This window comes from Callospermophilus lateralis, chromosome 6, assembly GCF_048772815.1.
Source record: "Callospermophilus lateralis isolate mCalLat2 chromosome 6, mCalLat2.hap1, whole genome shotgun sequence".
NCBI lineage: Eukaryota > Metazoa > Chordata > Mammalia > Rodentia > Sciuridae > Callospermophilus > Callospermophilus lateralis.
The window spans coordinates 90,801,591-90,817,815 of NC_135310.1; the positions used below are offsets into that span (position 1 = coordinate 90,801,591).

Below are 16,225 nucleotides of genomic sequence, written 5' to 3' on the forward strand. Positions count from 1 at the left end.
TTTTTCATTTTTTAATAGATGCTACCAAATTGCTTTTCAAAAGAGTCTGCAGCACTACACATACCACCAGCAATGTATGGGAATGCCTTTCTCCTTGAATCACATCCAGCAACAGGTGCCAGAGTGATGGGTGTAAAGTCATATCTCACAATTATTTTAAATTACATATCACTGACAACTAGTAGTCAGAGGCTTTTATATGCTTAACATTTTGATTTTGCTCTTTAATGAACTGCTTTTTCATAGATTTTGTCCATTCAAAAAACTGAGTTTTTTTCCTCATCAGTTTTTAAAAAATCTTAGGTGTACAAAGGTTAATTGGTTGCCTAGTAATTGTAACTTTACCAGAACTATTACTTTCTAATTAATTTTGCTTGTCATTCTTTACCATTAAAACATTTATTTTCATAGGTATAATACATCATTTAATCTATAGTTCCTATCAAATCTTGGTTAGATACACCTTGGTATTTAGATTTTAAAAATGCAAAATGTTTATTTTGTTTCGATGTTTACATAAATCTTTCATACACCTGGAATTTATTTTTGTATAGGTTTAAGATTTTTCACATGGATAGTAAGTAGTGCCTGACAGCACATCTATGAAATAATCCATCCTTTCACACTGAATGAAAATACAAAATGTATTAAATTCATATAAATCTGAAATCAATTTCTAGATTCTGTTTTTTTCAGAGCTTATCTGTTTAGTGTTTTATTTTTAAAATATTTTTCATTATAATTTATAGTCTAATTAAAATTCTCTATCTGAAATAGTTTTTAAAATTTGCATTGTTTTTATTTTTAACACATTGATTAATAATAGCTAGATTCTGGGTTTTATTTCATCAATCTGTATACCACACGATACAGTATTTATATTACTATAGTGACACTAAGGAATATTATGATGTCTGGGAAAGCAACACTTACTATTGTTCATTCTCAAGAATTCTTAACTATGTTCAAGTATTTATTTGTCCATATATATTTTAGGAAATTTTATCGAATTGTAAAACAAAATTTAAAACACTTGGAATCTAATTGTATTGCATTAAATGTATGTATTAATTTTGAATCACTGAATTGTTTCATTTGTCATGTTTAAGAAAATGTTATCTGTATATATTGCTAATTTTAGATCTTATTTCCTATTGTTTGATTTTGTTCATATATATCCTGACTGTTTCTTGTTCAAATTCTCCCAAAATTTTTATTTCTTTTGTTACTTACATCAGTAGATTCTTTCTTACATACATTTCTAGATGTTCATGGCTGACAAAACAAAATCCACTTTTTTCAATATATCGCTGATATCCCACCAATCTCTCAAGTTTTCTTCCTAATTAAAAACTTTTGTGCCAAATATTCTTAAACTTTTTACCTCTAGGGTCATATTTTCAATGACAAGGAATAGGTTTATATGCTCTTCCCAATACTATACACATTATTTTATTTTCTCATAAAGCAATAGTAATGGTAATTTTACCTCCATAGGTCTTAATTTTTAGTTTCTAATCTGATTTTGCCCCTTGTAAGAGTAATATTTGCTGCTGGATTTCATTAAAAACATTTTCTCAATTCCTACTTTACTTGGAGATTTTTATTAGGAACGATTATTACAAGTTTTATAAAGCTTCAGTCTCTAGATATGATCATTCAATTTATACCTTAATGAGTATTGATTTAATATATTATAATGACATATAATTCCTTAACTTGAATCCTCTTTGACTTCCTAGTGTTATCTCACTTGATCTTTTGCTGAGCGGTTGAATTCTATTGATTATATTTTCTTTTTAAAATATTTGTACCTATATTCACAAATAAGATTTCATTTTATTTTTATTTTTTTATTAGGTTTGGCATTCAAATTATGCCAACTTCTTGGAAGCTGTCTATCTTTCCTTTGGCTTAGAACAAATCCCTGCTAGATAAATCCCTGCTGAAAAAACCAATTTGTCCTGGTGCTTTATTTACTGGTAGTTCTTGAATCACCCTCTCCAGTTTCTTCCACAGTAATTAGTATAGTCATATTTTCCAGTCATTTTTGGTCAATTTTTTACATTTTTGCTAGGAAACAATCCATATTCTCTAGGTTATCAAATTTATTTCTTTAGAATTATACATAATACTTTCTCTGAATTCTTTCAGTCTATCTACTATCAGTGCTCATATCTTCTTTCTTATTGTCTTATTTCTATTTCCTACTTTCTGCCTCTTTATTTGAATTTTATTTATTTGTTTTATTGGTTATTTGTTAAACCAGTTTTTAAATTTATTTTCCTTTCTGCAATTTTTAAATGTTCTGTTTCATCCATTTTAATTATCATATTTATTAATTTCCTTCTTTTATTATTTGTATATGATAAAAACTTAATTTTGTATTTCATCCTTTAAAATAAACAAGATTTGTACTGTTTATTTTCACCTTCAGTATAGCTTTTCATATGTTCTATATGTTTTGGTTTATTTCCTTGTGCATTGATTTCTATGAATTTTCTTTTTCATTTACTCTTAGGTTCAAGTGTTAGTTGTGAATGTTTTCTTAATTTCCTGATTTATTGTTTATTATTAACCTGTCTTGCAAAATGTCTTTTTAAATAAATCTATTTTTTTTTTTTTGCTAAGGAATCATAAATTTTTCTAAATGCTCCATGAACATTAAAAAAATTAGGTTGGGCATGGTGGCACATGTTCAGGAAGATGACGCAGGAGGATCTGAGTTCAAAGGTGGCCTCCACAAAAAAGCGAGGCACTAAGCAACTCAGTGAGATCCTGTCTCTAAAAAAAACACAAAACAGGGCTTGGGATGAGGCTCAGTGGTCAGGTGCCCCTGGGTTCATCTCCAGTACCAAAAAAAAAAAAAAAAAAAAAAGAAAAAGAAAAAGAAAAGAAAAGAAAAACAAAAAAAGAAAGAAAGAGCAAATTAGATAAAATATGAAAGTCTCTGCCTCTTCCCCTCTCCTTTCTTCTCTGTCTCTCTCAACAGCAGGGTTGAAACACACACACACACACACACACACACACACACACACACTCATCCTAAGAGCTTTAATGAGTCAGCTCAAATTCTACCTGAAATCTGTTACCCATCTTTTCAAGAAACAAGATGGATGACAGCAAGGCCCACTGTTGGCTGAAGTTCACATGCAGAAAATCCTTGAGGATTCTGTGACAAGAGCAAGATCACAGGAAAAGACAGAGATCTAGCCAGTAAATTGTTGGAATGGAAACCAGTAGAATTTTGGTTTCTTTTGTAGATATGACCCTGGATTTTATTATCAGGTAAAGCCAGGAACTCATCACTTAGACCTGATGATCAAATGTTAAATTTTGTTGACTTACAGAAGAAAAGGCTACATTTCCTCTTCTTTCTTTTCTTTAAGAGAGGATAAAATAATTTGGATTAAGTTGCCTTAGGGCCTCAATCAGCACAATAAACCAAGACAAATCCATTTCCCTCATTAGACTAAAACATGCAGTTTCTATAAATCACAAGAATAAATAAAATAAGAAGCTTCAGGAATTCCTGGAAAATGCCAGGAAAAAGCTTAATTAAGTCCTACTTGTGCCAGCCTGAGACTTTCAAAGGGATGCCATCCTTTAATCTCTAGTCTGGAAAGTACAAATGGGTCTTCTAGTTAGAGGATTCTGCCAGGAACTTCAAGGCTCCTCACCATCCTGTTACTTGGGGTTCAAGTAGTGATTAAATAAACATACTCATTTTATCTTCATTTGTGTTTGAATGTCATCTAGAAAATTATAATACTCAAATGTACTATAAGCCACAGCAATGAGCTCTGGGCTTTTCTTGTTCAATATTTATAATAGTTGCTCAAAGACACAGAATTCATGTATACAAAATCCATGACCATTACAGAGCTGGAAAAAAAAAAAAAAGATGACTAATGTAACAGATTCCAAAACCAAGAGTTAAAAATTGTCAAATAGGATTACCAGGCTAAAAATCTCCAAAAAAAAAAAACACCTTATCACATAGACATGTAAACGATTACATTTTGATTCAAGGAAACAACTATCTGAAAGTAGTTTAGACCCTATAGTTGGGCCCAGAGGCCATAAGCTTGTAATTCCATGGCTCAGGAAGCTGAGACAAGAAGATCACAAGTTCAAGGCCAGCCTCAGCAACCTATTGAGGCTCTCAGCAACTTAGCAATAACTTGTCTCAAAATAAAAAGGTTGGGGATGTGCCTCACTGGTCAAGCACCCCAGGTTCAATCTCTGGTACCAAACGACAACATCAGAAATGTACACCTTACAGATTTTGAGATTCAATCTGTTTCTAAACATTTGTGATTCTAGAGATAACCTAGCCTCACTATCTTCTTTTACAGAAGATTTTGAAATAGCCACACAATTAACTGGAGTTGGAACCAGATTAGGATCCAGGTATGCTAAATCCAAGTTCCTTTACTCTGTTATGCTACCTGGATTATTCACTGCTCAAAATACAATAGAAAAATTCTATTTACTTCAGAATATTATACTACCAGTATACTGATGAGTTACAGTGTTATGAGATAAAGGCTGTGAGGAATTTGGATGACCTGTGAACTGTGATCTGTGAAGCACGAAGCACGATGAAATGCTTACTCCAACCTGGTAAGTGAGCACGGATGTGTCCAGAAAAATATACTGATGTCTTGAACTCTCCAGAAGGTTGTCAGTCATAGAACTGGAAAAGACTGATTCAAATACAGAGAATAGGTTTTGGCTTAAAATAAAGAACTTAAAATTTTCTATTATTAACATTAATGAGGGGCTGGGGATGTGGCTCAAGCGGTAGCGCGCTTGCCTGGCATGCGTGCGGCCCGGGTTCGATCCTCAGCACCACATACAAAAACAAAGATGTTGTGTCCGCCAAAAACTAAAAATAAATATTAAAAATTCTCTCTGTCTGTCTGTCTCTCTCTCTCACCTCTCTCTTTAAGAAAAACAAAACAAAACAAAACAAAAAACATTAATGAGCAGAAACCGGTAGACCATCTGTCAAAATCTGAATAAAAAATGAGAGTCAATGTAGATGACCTCCTAAGTTCCCACTAACTTAGGAAGAATGCTTGATTAGACTTGTGCTTACTGCATGCTATGGTGTGCCCCAGCCCTTTAGTTTCTACTAAAATATCAACCCATGATTCATCTGTACACACATATAAACTTTAAGTAAGAGGCAAGATCACTATCAGTGAGCCCCTGGAACACAGCCAGCTAAAGCCAAATGCATTGCCACACTCCCCAGGCTGGGCTGGACAAGTGCAGGTACTTAAAATAACATTTCACTAAATGTTTGCCCAAAGCATCAGTGCTTTGTAATTTTGTCTTAATTTTTGATAGGCTGTATGATTATCAGCAGAAAATGAGGAGCCATAAAGGAAATGCAGAAAAGACAAAGCAACATGCTAATCATTTTCTAGGTCTTGTCTCATTCACCCTGGATTGCTGTTACAACAGATCACTGATGGGAAGTTACTTATGTGGCTTAAGGGGGATTGTGAGGATTAGCAAGGAAAAGTAAAAACCAAGGAGAGTTTTTCAAAGATATTAGACTGAGAAGCAATAGATGATCATAAGCCTAGATGATAACTTCTCACACAGCCAGTCCCTTTACATCATTCACTTGTAAGAGCAGCTGCACCAACACCTCTGTCTACTCTGCACTGGAATTCTGCTATTTCAGTCTGGTGGGACACACTTGTTCAGCAACTCCTATATAGTGAATTGCTTTTACATTGATTGTGAAAGAAGTTCACATGCCAGCAGCCTCTAAATAAAAATTATGCACCTGTCACTAATATTTGTTGACACTGAATTAATTATTTTCCTACCATCTGAAATGTATTTTCAATAAAGAGATTTGGTTAATAAAACATTTATTAACTGAGACTTACTAAAAACAGTTAAAATAATGAATATTTGATGATTATGTTAAGCAGAAGCAATTTCTAATTTTAAATGCATTCCATAAAAATATTTTTAAAAACACATTTATAAAAATACATTAAGAACACATGAACAAACCAGAGGATTGCCTTTACCTTACTCTTAATTTAAAACTCAGTTTCATTCAGAAGTAGTTAGGGGTAGTGGGGAACTGCATAATAGCTCTTTTCCTTGTTTTAATGCAAAAATTCTCTGGAGTCACCTGCTGAATTCACACATTTATACTAACAATTATCTTCTCCTCTTAAAGCTGCTAAAAATGAAAAATGAAAGAAAGAAACCTGAAAAGGAAATCAGATATGGATGAGTGAAAGTAAAACAAGTAGAAAAGAAAGCAACAGAGTCCTGAGATGAGTGAGAAGCTGAGAGGAGGATCCCGGCAGAGAGCCCAGGAAGCTGAATTCTTGGCACAGCCAGGCCCGGAGCAAGGAGAAAGTGGGAGACAAAACCTAAGAGTGGAAACCCAAATGAAAGGCAGCTCTAGAGCCTGGGGTAAAGAAACAGGGTAGCTGGAGTAAAAAGCAAGATAAAAGCAATGTTTAGGCAAATTGAAAACCCACTCTCTTACATTCAACACAGATTAACAAGAAACTGTCAAAGGTCAGGTTGTCATAATCATTATACAAACGAGAATCACACCTTTCCTACCCATCTCTTGTTATGTGCCCCCAAATTTCCATTATTCTTTGTCCTTAAATTACATAAAATAGTTAACAAATAAATTTCCTTAACAAAAACCAGCCCAAGGTCATTGCAGTTAGCAACCCATAATTTCACTGTAAATGCAACTAAAAATTATAACACAGGAGTCAGTAGATGACACTTAATACCATCACTAAATTTGAAAAACATTGTCATATTTGATATTAAAAGAATTATATTATTTATTTTATAGAATAAACAGAGCCTGCAAAAAGACAATGCAATTTGCAAATAATTAAAATTGAAATGTTAAACAATTTTTTTCTGTGCATGTTTTAGCACACTATTAAATATATTAATGTCTTATATATTGTATTTTTTGAATCACAATTCCAAGGATAATACAAATAAAAGTAATGTGATCCAGCAAATACAGTCGTATGAACATTAAATATGCTGTGCATGTAACTACACCTCACAATAGTAGGGGTCTGAAAAAAACAGGGTTGATATAAACATCACCAAAATAATAATTATTAAATAAATACTTTAGGAGGCTGATAAAAATACTACTTAACCTTGTCTACACTAGTCTCTGGTGATGATGAATTATTTATTTGAATTTGTTCATGTGCCAGGCATTATGTTTAGTGTGAAGCTAAAACACAGAGACAGATATGATCCCTGCTTTCATGGAGCTTCTACTCTATAGAGAGGAACAGAAAAACAAACAAAAATATCACATCAGGAAACTTACAAATTATGATAAATGCTTAAAAATGAAATATAATGTTAAAAAATATAATGAGAAATCATAACAGAAGGAACAAATTAATTAATTAATTAATATTGCTGTACTGGTTGTCATAAATCCAGGAGCATTCTACCACTGAGTTGTATCCCCAATCCTTTCTTAAATGTTGAGACAAGGTCTTGCTAAGTTACCATGGCTGCCCTCAAACTTATGATCCTCTTGCCTCAGTCTCCCAAGTAACTGGGATTAAAAGTGTGCACCATCACACTTGGCAGAAGGAATGAATTTTAACTGATGCATGAAGGAAGAAATATCGAAGAAAATTATTTTTAAGATGTAGTAAATGGATAGAAGTGAATCAAGTGAATGGAAAAACCATTACAAGCAATGAGACGTGAATGGACAGGCCTGAGACAGAAGACAGCTTGCTGACATCAAAAAGCTAGCAGAGATTGGTGTGGCTGGAGCAGAAAAGGACAAGGGCAGGTGTGAGGAGAGGTGAGTTCCAGCAGGGAAGTGCAAGCAGATAGCAGGGCTCTGTAGGATATGTGAGGGATCTGGATCTGAATGGGAAACAAACAATATGTTTTAAAAACAGGAGACAAATGATTAGTTTTGTAAAGATTCATCTGGTCTTAACAAGGAGAATGGATGGAGAAGAACAAGAATAAAGATAGGGAGATTATACCCTAAGTACCTGTATGAAGACACGAATGGTGTGAATACACTTCATATACAACCAGAGATATGAAAAATTGTGCTCTAGATGTGTAATATGAATTGTAATGCATTCTGCTGTCATATATAACAAATTAGAATAATAAATAAATAAATAAATAAAAATTTAAAAAATAGGGAGATTAATTAGGGAGTGACTAATAATTAGGGTTTAGTGGTGTTGATAAAAATGAAGAGAAATTAATAAATTTAAATTTTACTGTGATTTGGAAATAAAAATAACATTATAAATGTCATTCCAAGATACTGTTAAAAAATAATGGTGAGACCTTTGTCTTGCTCTTGATTGCAATGGGATTTTCTTAAATACAAAGTTATTACTGGCTTAAGTCTTTAAATCCTTCCTAATCCATAGGAAGTATAAGACATTTGTAATCCTCTCTATAAGAACTTTGGTTTATACTTTGCTTTTGGGTCATATCTTGCTGTTTCCTATCAAAGACCTTGCTTTGGATTTTGGTATATTAAGTTTTTTCCTTCAGTAATCCACACTCCCTCCAGCTACTGCTCTATTGCTTTGATATTCTTTATAGACAGTTCTGAGAGGGTTTTCTGCATGGTCTCTTTACTCTGTCATCTATGTAATAATTAACTCTTCGACATACTCCTACTGGTTTCTGCTCTCATTCCACCAAATTTACTGTGCCCAAATCACCAAATACACACATGGGGAAAGACTAAATTTACAACAACAAGGGAGTGGTTAAATATTATATATTCATACGGAATGCAATCATTGAAAATAATTCTTTAAAAGACTTTTCAATGTTCTCAAAATTTTTTGGTCCTTGATAATTATTCTCATTTGTGTGTGTCTCTCTGGTGTTCTCTCCATTTTTCTAGAGCTACTAACAAGTGATGCAAAAATAGAGGGCTAAATGTTTCACATTAATTCATTATTCACTAGTACTATAAGGAATCAAGAAAATTACACACAATCTGTAGTGACTAATGTTAAGCCTCTGGCTCAGTCATGGGATTGCCGTTATCGTTTCCCAATTGCCTGCTGCCATGGGTAATTGAAAGTTGGCATGGTTACTCCCATACCAATTTTCACTGGCCACAGATAAATTGTTCTGATTTTTGAAATCATAGTTATTATTTGACTCCATCTGTTCTCTTCATTTTTCAAGTCAGCTGTCAAATCAAACAAGTAGGTCCTTACTAAAAGTTTTAAAAGTTTTACACCTATTATCAGGGTACAGGAAATAATTTTATAACAGGCTGTTGTTGAGTAAAATTCTACAAGGTGAACCAAGAGAGAATTCACAGGAAGTAAGGTGACATGTTGACAGCTGCTTTAGAGTGATGATGGGAAAGTTTTGTATTTATAATAACAGTATTTAACATTCTTTCATTCATTTTTGAATACTAGTCATAATTGTCAAGAAAGATTTAATTGTGAGATCCTAAAAATGCAATTCAACTCTGACCTGCTTTTACCATTTATTCTAGTCTGTTTTACTTTAGCTAAAATTAAGAAGCCCATGATATCAAAGTACAAAATTATTGTTTTAAAAATTATTTCATATACTGTTTTGCTGCTACTAGTATAATGAAAAATTTCATTTTTTTATGTTTTCTTTTTAAATATAAAGTGATTCTGTCATTCCAAATTTGAAAATATATTTTGACAGAGTATCCAAATCTCAGTATGTAAACATAACTTATTATATTTCAGGACTTGGGAGAACAAGAATATTAAAGTAGATAAATCAATCCAAACATTTTACTCTAAAGGAGATTTGCTAATTTAAAAATTGACTTTTCTATGATTTGTGTTATATTAGTTACAAAACGTCTGACCCCATTTTACATCCCTTCATATATCCATACCTTTTACAATCTGACTACGACTCTCTCAATAATAAGTGGTATGTATTTTCTGGTCTTTTAATCTAGGCTCAGTTTGGGACTTTCTTTAGTCAAAATAATATGGCGGAGGTGATGGCATACTGATTATGAGCCAGGGACCTCAAAAGACCTCACGTTCTTTTTCTTACTCTCTTTGGCTTCCTGCCTTCACCTTGAGAATAAGTCTGGGAAAACCCCTGGAGGAAGAGAGATCATCTGGAGTAGACACACACTATCTACCAGTGGCCAACTTAGACCAGCCATCCTCACCCAAACTCTTAGCACAGAAGAGATATCTGAGCAAACTCAGACATTACCAGCTGAGACTGGGGAATCACTGAGCTAAGCCAAGTATAAATTTCTAAACCATAGAATTATAAGCTAAGTAAATGAATGTAGTTTTAAGTCACTAAGTTTTGGGGTAATTTGTTACGTATCAGTAGCTAACTACTATAATCTTTTTTATTTTGTTTACCTATTAAGAAAGAAAATTAGGAAATAGTATTACACAAATTAAAAATTTAAATGATTACATTAAATATACTTTTCTGAAGATATTAATAGTTTATATTATCCTTCATATTTTGGCTGTTGATATTATATTAATACTTATAGAGTATCTTTTATTCACCAGGTTTTTATTAAATTCCTACAACCACATTATCAGGTAGGAATTTTTAACTTTATTTTATAAAAGACCTTGGTAAAGAAGCAAGGATGTCTAGGTTCACACAGTTGGCGCAGCAGAGCTAGATTGGCACACAGAAAATAGGAATATGTAAATTAATTTATTCCATCATATATCTCCACCAGCTCCACAATAAAATGGCAATCTAGGCTTTTTTTTTTGGAAGAGCTCTTTTCTAGAAACTAGCTGTGTATGTTCCAGTTTATTGTTTGAAATGTGCTTGACTTTGGCTTACTCAAGAGTGATGCCTACCAAGGACATATATAACAACCAATTCTTGCAAGGATCTAAGATGCTTCAGTCAGCATGGACTTCTCAATTGGAGAAATTAAAATGATCCAGTCTCTTGAAGGACATGCTAAATGACCTAAATGCTGCCCTAAGACGTACTGAAAAATAGTTTATGTATATCATATGGACTTCTTCAGTTGGGCATTTTCACACTCAATTCTAAGTGGCCAAAGATCACAGCTATCCTTTCAAATTCTCTAGTTTTTTTTTTGTACCATTATTAAAACAACCGAATGAGAAATTGACTAAAGTAAAAATATTTTCTAGTGTAATATGTCCTGATAAATTTGAAGTAGTGATTTTTTTTGTAGCAAATGATTACTAGTGATTGTCCAATTGGCTCATGATATTTAATGTGAAAAGCCAATATTTTAGTTATTCACAGGCAGATGACACAATTTATTTGTGATACTGGTATAAAAAATAGAATTGTTTTTGTTTATGACTTAAATATAAGATGGAAACCTGTCAGAAATACGTGAACAATATACTACTGAGTGTCCACGATGCTTATTAGCCTAGCATTTGTACATTGGGATTGTATGTGACATATCACAGGTGCTAATAAAATTTTAATGGTGAGAATAAAAAGTGATAGAAAAACAACAATGGGCTCAATGCTACAGCTTCTAATGTCCCCTTGACTATACACCACTAGGAATAGTGATGCTAAACAGATGAGTAAAGACATTTTTAGGAAGTCTTTTCCAGTCCTATTACATCCTCCAAAGCAACCACCAAAGGCAAAAGGTTGCACATGAAATTAATGCTAATGAAATCAACATTAATAAAATCAACACAACCTAAATATATTTTATTTTAGGTTGGTGTATGGAAATTTCAATTGTATCATCTGAAAATTGCCTAATGTTGACTGCTAATAAAATAAGTACAAATGTTTGAATATATGGCTTAAATATAAATAACACCAGAGAGTTTGGGGTAGTAAATATACATATACTTTATCCTAGGTTGTGATGTACATTTTAATCATTTTGTTCACTTGAAATATCACATTTTATACAGTTTAAAAATGTGTTTTTAAATAAAGAATAGAGATCAGTGAAATGTTTCTCCAGTGGATTCTTTCAAGTGAAAATGTATGAAACTGCTATAAAACCAGAGTTAATAGACATTTAAACAAAAATTTTTGACTTAAATATATATTATGTGGCATTTTAAGACAGCATTGTGGTAACAGCAAGATGATCAAAATCACAAGTCATTGTGGAAGTTCACAATGATTAGTTTTCCAACAACAGTTTTAAGAGATGAGTTAAATCAGCAACCATTTGCGTGTGTGTTTTGTGGTCACTTTATTGTTATTAGTTTAACCTAGAATGGAAGAAGACATCAATAAATAAGATGGTCAAATACATAATGTCCACAGTCTAAAGGAGAGTGAGCCAGAAACTAATAGCTCACCTGTAGACACTCACAGCTAAAGAAAATATCAAATGTTACATGCTGTTCACATCTTAAATTGTAGTTCTTGAAGAAAAGCTCATTTGTTTTCACTAGACTTAGAAACCTTTAAGAGACCTGATCATTTCAATTTCCCAAATGAAAAAAGTCCACAATAACTGAAACATCTCAGATTCTTGTAAGAATTTGTTATCATATATGCCTATGATAAACACCTCTCTCAAATAAACCCAAATCAACTACATTTTTAAACAATAAATCAGGAAATATGTGTCATAAAGGGCAATTTCCACTGAATGTTTGTCTTTCTCAAATATCTACCAACAGGGTCAAATTTAACTAGGAAAGTCAGTTTTTAAACTTCAAGTTAGTCAGAGCTTAAATGACAACACACACACAAAATAATCATCTTAAAAGCAAACTAAATTGTACAATTTGAAGCAATTACTTAAAAATACTGAATAATATACTGAAGAAGACATTTCCACTTCTTTCTCTATTTTCATTCTCTTTTCATAAATTTAACCAAGTAATATCTCTATTTTCACAAGGACATAAAGTAAAAGCCTAGGTTCAGAATTTAGGAAAGATTATTACTCCAGTGATCTGTGGAGTGAGTGGTCTTTTTTCTAACACGATGTTAATTAAGAGCTTATTTAATGCATTTACATTTGGTTATATAGCAAGAGTTTGACTAAGTCATTTCTAGGAAAGCTTATATTTTGGGAAAAACTGTCACCTCAAAAGTAGGCTGTCCATTTTGTTCATTAGTAGTAGCTGCCCACTCAGCACCTACAATAATACTGAAGGAACCTTAGGTTCCTTAGGTTCCTTAGGAAAATCCCACAAAGACTACTTTTGTAGAAACTGAGAAGCCAAAGATGTCAGATGTGAGGAGGGTCCCTCAATCCCCAGTGTCATGAACCATGCTACTGGAGAGTCCAAGGATTCTTGAGTAATGCATACCTCATTTTGCCATCCAGGACTGGAGAAATGGGAAAGGTTCATTCCTATGTCCTAATGATAAATCAGAGCATGGTGAACCAAAAATAGCTGTCTTCTGGGGGATCCTATCAGTATCAGTATAAATAGTTAATTTAGATGGGGAGTTACTAGGATTAAACCCAAAGGTACATTATCACTGAGCTTTTATAAATAAGCTTTTATTTATTTATTTTGAAAAAAGAGTCTCACTAAATTGCATAGGGCCTCACTAAATTGCTGAGGCTGGCATTGAACTTGTGATCTTCCTGTCTTAATCTCCCAAACCACTGGGATTACAAGTGTACACCACCTTGCCCAGCAAGTAGCTCATTTATGAAAGGACTAACCACTCCTTAAAATGATGTTCACTTTAGGATTCACTTGACTGAACTGTTTTTGCTCAGTAATATATGAGGCTTTTCCCTGTTGTTACAAATAGTTATAGATTCAGGCCAACTACAGTTGGCCTTCTGTATCTAAGGGTTCCACATCCTTGGATTCAACCAGCTGTGGTTCAAAAATATTCAGAAAAGAAATTGCATCTACTAAACATGTACAGACTTTTTTTGTCATTATTCTTTAAACAATACAGTAAAATAAATATTTGCATAGTGCTTACATTGTTAGGCATTATAAGGACCTAGAGATGATTTAAAGAATAAAGGAGAATATGCATGAGTTACATGCACCATTTTGTATAAGAGACTTGAACATGTGCAGATTTTGGTATCTGTGGGGAAGTCTTCCAATCAGACTTACAGACTCAAAGGGATGACTGCACTTTCAAACAAAGTCCGGTACTTGTTCAGATTACATAGATTCTTCTCTGGGCTAAGGAATACATATTCTACTTTTTGAAGAACCAATTGGTCAGTCTATTGAGTTATGTTAGCCTAAAACATGGTTTTCTATATATAATGAAAAAATAACAGATTTTTCTACTTAGTTTTCACTGGTTTGTAGAAATACCACCTGGAAATCATCACATAATATTTTATCTTTCAAAGTTGATACAGTTTTTAAATGTTTTGACCAGTAGCCATATGTGTCCATGATATGCCATCTATGACCAGGAACAACTTCCTCAATTATTTTATTTTGCAACTAGTGAATTGTGTTACTCAAAACTGTCAAAGTTTAAGGCGTAATAAAGAAAACTAAGAAGGAATGTCGGTGTCTTTATAATTATGTACTCAGCTTTCCAAAAGAAATTTAAATTCAATTTAGATTAACTTTGTTCAGAAAATAATATGTTGAAAGCAATTCAAGAATCTCATGTTGTTGTCACACCAAAGTGAGCACTTCATAGACTTTACTAGTTTTATCTAAAAACAGAAGTCAATCAATGGACCTCAGTTATTTACCTTATGGAAAAATGCAAGCAATATGGGCCAGAATCCATGTATTTTCCAGAACATAATACTATAAAGGCTCAAATATTTGACATACAGTAAACAACAATCAATGCAGAACACATTTTGACATAAATGTTATTACATGAATCTTATGTCTTCCTATAAATCATTGGAGTTATGATTCTCATTCAAGGTGCTGTATTTTCTATTTGATACCTTCTTTCTGATATCTTTCAATTATTCTCCATAAATATTTTTACCTTATGGCAAAATTGGCTATTTGAATACAACAGTTAATAGATAAGAGGAACTACAAGGGAAATCTTGGGAGCAAAATATAACAAATGCTTTTCTATATACCTATAACCTATGAGAATCCCTTCGTTACCAAGCAATATCAATTATAATAAATACAAAAATAACCACTAAGATTTAGTGTGTTGGTAACTAAATTACAGTGAATATATCTGCTCTTCCTGAGTTGGACTTATTCCTACAGGTAAAATCCCACTAATAAATCAAAAAGATGTGTACATAAAGTATTTATTTAAAGGCACAGCCTTGCAATGACTGTTACTATAAAACAAAAATGTTCAAGGGATTTCAAAGAGAAAAGACCCACTTTAAAAATAGTCATAATTTAATGGAATTCTCCTCAATTGCATGGTAATGATATGGCTATCTTTTTTTCTCCCTCACAGTTCAGTGAGGAAAAGTAATTATCATGTAGTTTACAACATGTGTAATTTGTGCATAATTATAAGAGACGCTCATTGTCTCTATAAATACTTATTGAAGCAGCAAATAACTGATCACTGCCAAGAAAGCTAAATGCAGGCAACACTAATTTGAGATTATCTGTTCCTCTTTCTAGTCCTTCTTGCTGTTCAATTTCATGGCATTTGATGTATACAAAAGTAACGAAACAAAGGAATGGTATTGTTTCTGTTTTTTGAAATGCAGACAGATTCAAATGATCATCTAAAGGTAAATTTTAGATGATCAGACACTTCTATTCTTGATAACTTCAATAAAAACCATACATTTGCAAAACAATGATTGTTTAAATATTTTTTAAGAACCATCAAGTGATTTTGGTAGTCTTTTATTAAAATAAAATACTCTCTTAAAATTCAAAATGAACTGTCCAGAATTTATTTTTGTGAGAACTTAACTTGAGATGGCAGCAATTAGAATAGGGGGCTGATATCTGTCATTAGTCCTTCAAGGTCCACTGCCCACCTTTGGTCTCTGGGAGGCCAATCTCCATGGGCAGCATCCCTTTGCTCTCAGTTTGGTTTGGCCATTAGGAGTAAGCAGCATGAGAGCTCAGGCTGAAGGACAGTGTGATGGGGGCATTTATTGCCCTGGCTCCTCCTTGAGACTGACAGCCTTGGACTCATGCTCCTCACACTTCCTTCTATAGCTTTCTTCATATAGTTTTCTCTTCCTCTGGCTGGGGTAATTATGCAGGATTTTAAAAGTCTGTTGTAACCTGACCTGGGATACTACAAATCCTTGTTATTTTCT

At 32.9% G+C, this 16,225-nt stretch overlaps 1 protein-coding gene across 1 annotated transcript in view; it reads right to left on the reverse strand.

Annotated features, from left to right (window-relative positions):
- Positions 1–16,225, reverse strand: part of Col19a1 (collagen type XIX alpha 1 chain) — a 296,753-nt gene that overhangs the window by 203,407 nt on the left and 77,121 nt on the right. The window lies entirely within an intron of this gene.